The sequence below is a fragment of the Chelonoidis abingdonii genome, chromosome 6, assembly GCF_003597395.2.
Source record: "Chelonoidis abingdonii isolate Lonesome George chromosome 6, CheloAbing_2.0, whole genome shotgun sequence".
Classification (NCBI taxonomy): Eukaryota; Metazoa; Chordata; order Testudines; family Testudinidae; genus Chelonoidis; species Chelonoidis abingdonii.
The window spans coordinates 23,032,942-23,038,640 of record NC_133774.1 but is presented as its reverse complement, the minus strand read 5'-3'; positions in this window follow the sequence as shown (position 1 = coordinate 23,038,640).

The following is a 5,699-nucleotide window of genomic DNA, read 5'->3' as shown; positions in this document are numbered from 1 at the left end:
TAGGACCTCTGAAGTAGTGGTAGAACAGGAGGCAGAATTAAATTTGGATAAATCATTATGATCTTGAGGCACTTTGTTCTGTTTTCTCTTGCCTAATTCACCTTTCGAATTTGGGATATGAACTGAACTTATATCCCCTGCGTGGACAAACTAGCACTTGCACAGCTAGCATAACTATTATTTAACAAATCACAATGTTATTTAAATCCAAAACTGGTAAACTTCATTTGAATCTCAATGCCTGTTTTAAACTTTAACTTTGAATCCAAAATTCAGCTGTAAGTTCTATTGTTGGTACTTACTTCTCTACTCAGCCGGTTGTTGTAACCCCTCGGAGATGGTGAGCGTGAATGTCTGAGTGCACTGAAAGTGTTTTCGCATATCTTACAGATTAGGTGCCTGGCAATTTCTAAGCTTAGTCATGAAGTGATTGAATTACTGACTTGATTATTAAAAGTTCCTCAGAGACCCAATAAGGATGGGGCCCCAATGGACTAGGCACTGCCCAGAGACGAATAAAAGACATCCTGTGCACCTGAAGAGTTTCCACGTTCAAATAGTCAGACAAGACACAAGTGGTGGTTTACAAATAGAAGAAGGGAGGGCTGGGAGGAAACTGATAGATTGGTTGGCTTTAACAGACATAAGCTTGTGCATAACACATATTTATGTTTTTGCGTGTGACTGAATTCATCAAACGGACAGTTGTCAGTAAAAGGTACCTCACAACTCGTACGTGAAATTTGAAAATGGCTTACAGACATTGTTGCACGGAGCAATAAAAATAATGCCTAAAATACAAGAAAGCAGCTGACCAGATACACAAGACTTCCATTGCAAATAAGTAGCATGAAACCAGCGGCATGGTATTTTCCTGAAAATCAGTTTTGACTGACCTGCTCACTGTAAAACAGGAAAAAGGAAAACCAGAAAGCCACATAGACTCAGAGGAGAGGCCTGGTCAGACTATTATTATTTATTATATTATCATTTATTTCCTTAGTATTTTATGTATTTACCATATCTGGATTTAACACCTATGGCTCAAAGGTTCTCCTGGCCTGGACCATGCTAAATTCTAGATTGTTCATAGCTAAGCACTCAGGGGTGCCGGCTGGCAAAATTCACACCTCATAGCACGTGTACTATGTCGATTACACCACAGTCGTTGCGCAGCTAGGGCAAGGTGCAAGAATGCTCCTCAAACCTAGCTTACACATCAGGGAGACGGTGTTGCTTACAGCAATTGGAAAAAACCCTTACCATGCGCTGATAGCCTGGATTTATATACTCATGGTGCATCAATATCTGTGCAGCTAAGGCCCATTGATTTGCTACTACAGGATTATGAGAGAGCAAGGCAGACCTCTGCTACCTGGCAGACCTGGCAAGTTCTCCAACAGCTTGAGATCCTCTGGACTTGGCCAATATATCTAATAGTATGAAACAATTTCACAACATTGCAAGAAGAAAAAGATGCAGTGACAGAGAGGTTAAGGAGCGCTAGCAGAAACCTAATGGCTATGTTAGCGAAAGCACTAGCCCCACTTAACTATTAAGCAGATTAGTAGCTCCATGAGTCCAAGGATAGACAGGACTGAGATAGAATGATGTGTGCATTTGCCTGGAGCTCAGAAAACCAACAAACATAATTGGTTGCAAGTCATGTTGTTGAATTGTTGGGCTCGTAGTGTAGATCATGGCTACCTTGGACCAAAAAAATATAATTGTGAGGGGGCAGATTTTAACGTACTTTTAAGAAACTGGCAACTAGGCATGCACAGCTGATAGGGTTGACTGAAGGCGTCTGCAAACACGGGCCGATTCACTAGGGTTTTTTTGCTGCTCCAATGCCAAATTTTTGGTCTGCCCGTCCCAGCCGCTGGGCTCCCTCCCGACCCCCGCTGTTCTCCCAGCTTGGGCTTTCCCTCCTCGACCGCAATAGCCCAACCCCACCTGCCACCAGCGCCAGACACTGGCTTCTCCATTTCTTTCCCCACCAGCTCCTGCCACGCCCAGCACTGTGGCCCCTGTTTCCCCCTCAACCATGCCTACCCGCACCACCTCGCTGCCGCGCACAGGCCTGGGCCTTCCCCCCACCTGCCACCCTCCTTAGCCGGCATTGCAAGGCCTGGGTCACTGGGATTAAACTGTCGCTTCCCAGGCGAGTCAATCAGGCTGGAATTTTGGCAATGTGCAAAAACACAGGGGCAGGGGATTGGTTTCCCATAATGCGTTACAGAGGTGCAGTAAAATGGAAACAATGTTCAGCCGCTATGTGATGGAGGATTCTGAGATGACCAATTATAAGGACTGTCCTCCATCAAATGAGGACAATGTTGATGGTGCCTTATTATTCTTTGCTCGCCACTCTTTCTTCTCTATGGGGAATTTGCCAATGCAAGTATCACTGTCTTCCTTTAACAAACAACAAACACAACAACAAACAAACCAAAGCATGGCTGTTGATGAATAGGCAATTTCCAGCTCCTAATAACCAGATGTGGGAAGCATTTTGCTCAATTATTATCCCTACTTTTTCGTACATCAAGTTACGTGGATCAATATATTTTGATTGGGGAGAATAATGGAAGTAACAGCTGCCAACTGAGCTGTGAGCACTCCTGATTGTAGGTGTTCAAATCTGGAAGGCAGTCGTGCTGGGTGTAGAGGGTGGGGTGGCGGATGGGGCTGTGGCATCTGCAGGGCGAGGACAGCCAGCATGTATGCTACGTAGCGTGTCTAGAGCTGCGTGGAGCCAGACATGCTGGTTTGAGTGGCACGGTAAAGGGGCTGGGGTAGGGTGGCGAGAAGACGGTAGGGGTTCTGGGGTGGCGCAGTCAAGGGCCAGGCGAGCAGGAGGTTGGATGGGCAAGGTTGGGGGGGGTAGTCAGAGACAGGGAGAAGGGGGGGTAGATGGGTCAGGGCGGTTGGGGGCAGACAGGGGATCAGGGCAGGTGATAGGCTATGGGAGTCTGAAGGGTTTGTCAGGGCAACAGGTAGGGGTAGGGTCCTGGGGGGAGGTTGGGGGGGGTCTCAGGAGGTGGCAGTTGGGGACAAGGAGAAGGGAGGCTTAGATAGGGGGTGGGGTCCTGGGGCACAGTAAGGGGCAGGGGTCCCAGGAGGGGGCGATCAGGGGACAAGGACCAGTGGTGCTTAGATAGGGGGTGGGGTCCCAGGGGGGCAGTTAGGGGCAGAGGTCCCAGGATGGGGTGAGCAGGGGACAGGGAGCGAGGGGTGGGGTGGGCGTTGGATGGGTTGGGGTTTCTGTGGGGGGCAGTCAGAGGGAGTGGATGGTGGCAGGGTGGGGCTACCCTCCCTCCCCCTGGAGTGTCCTGTTTTTTGAATGTTAAAATATGGTCTCCCTCCATGCTCGATCTCTGCCGCCTCTGCAAATGGGTTGCCCCAAGCAAGTGCTTGCTTTGCTGGTACCTAGAGCCGCCCCTGCCTGCCAAAAGATCCAGCTGAAGAATCCTACATGGCTTTGACCAAAATTGACCTAAACTTACCTTGATGAACACTCCGCTTGAATGTGCTACAATTATATTGCTACATTAAGTGTTTCACTGTGCAATCATCTGTGGAGGCAAATGTGTTTTCTGTTGTCTGGGCTAACTCCTATCCTTGATTAACTTTAGTCCAGCACATCTTCCTTTACTTTTGAACGTGAATCATTCTTTTATTTTGTTTATTCATTATATTTATCATTTAAATTATAATCAGTTTAGAGACCCTAGCCAGGGATCAGAGCCCCATTGTGCCAAATGTGGTACAAATATATAATGAAGAGGCATCCCCTGCCCTTTACAATTAGAGCTGATCAGAAAACAGGATTTGTTTTCATCCCAATTGAGGATGAAAAGGTGATCGTTCAGAAAAAATTCAATTCAAGAATGTTGAAACAATCAAAATGAAATGTTTTGACAGTCCCCATTTTGTTTCAGAATCTCTCCTATTGCCTTTACTTCTTCAGTGCCATGGGAGTCATTTCAGAATCTCTGTTTTCACTTGATACAACATGCTGCCTCATGGGAGTTGTAGTTCTTTATCTCTCCTGCCCGCATTATCCTCTGGGAGCTCTTTTCCCTGTCCGGTTTCCATATTCCATGATGCACTATGGTCTTTGAGCGACTGAGCTGCAGCCTTCCTTTCTGGAAGTTGTAGTTTCTTGTGTCATATCTCTTTGTTTCAGAATCTATACAAACATTTCTTCCATACATAAGTTGTGACACGAAAGAAAGCAGAGAGGTGCTTGTAGGAGAAATGAACTAAGGTGAAGGCTGGGAACATTGGCAGGACAAAGGAGGTAGCCAAGTTCTCCCTAAAACTTCAGTATTCTAAGCTGTACAAACTAAGTTAGGAAGATAATGCCCATTTTCTAGTCTCGTTATCATTAGTATTTTAGCTGCTCTTCTAGCTCTTTCCAGCTTTTTGATGTCATTCCTTAGAATATGGGGGGCTATTGCTGTATTTACAGTACAAAGTGATGTTATAACCTCCTGACCCATAGCTCTGTATATAACTCCCAGAACTCTGTTAATCTTATGGCAGCAGTATTACACTATAAGTTCATATTCTGTTTATTATGCACTATTAGCCCCAAGTCTTTTTTTTCTTCACAGAAGCTATGAGAATAAATATTAACAGTCCTTTAAAGTATTAAATTGTACTTCCTTACATTAAATCTCGTCTCACTCTCCCTCAAGTTATTATCGTTGTGTCATTTATACATTTAATGAAAGTTTAATTTACTTCATCCTTTAGGGCATACCTTACTATAGTGAACAATACCGGTATATAGAGCTGGTTAAAAATGTTTCATTGAGGTTTTTTGGTGAATTTTTAATAAAAAAATGTCTCCACAGTTTTTTGTTGAAATCCCACTTTTTCAGTATAAACCTCTCCCCCGCATCTCTCTTCCCACCCCCACAAATATTCAGTTGGGCATTTCAGTTTTCGATAATATTTTCCCATTTAATTTTCCTCAGGAAATAAAATCATTTCCTAAACAGCTGTCTTGGTTTCTCTCTCTCACTACCTAACTTATGTTGGCACCCACCATCAAAGTCTTATCTGAACACATAGTTCTATTTCAGATTGAAAGCTGTGGGACTTCACTAGATACTCCCCACTTCCCCCCTCCCCCTAGCCTTTCTAAACAGAGATCAGAAACTTGGATGTTAATAATCCCAAAATTTAGGGACGGTCTGAAATCTGAACCTGAAACCAGATTCAAATTTTCCATACGCTGCACCAACACTTCAGTTACAAACTGTCATGAATCCACAGGGCATGCTATGCTTCCAACCTTTATACAGTCTTTCTAGAAGTATACCTTTCTTAGTGATAGGCCCCGGGGCCTCTGCTTTTATCCAGGTCAAGCCTCATGACACTGCTGCTCTGGCTTCAGCACCTCTCTCTCTTGCTGCATTTCCTTCAGCATTTCCAAAAGAGCTTGGATCCCTGTTGAAGACCTGTCATGTTGTGAGTGATGCAATCAGCAGATGTTTGCAGTGACAAAACAAGACATAATGTGACAACCAGAATACAGTATTTAGGGACATTGCACATGTCTCTCATCTAGCTTGCCAGCTTTTCCTTGCTTAGTTAGGTGGGCGTGGTAGGCAGACTGCACACCTGCAGCAAACCTTCCTGACCTTGCCCAACTATCCAAGAGCGAATTACCTCCTCGGCTGAGA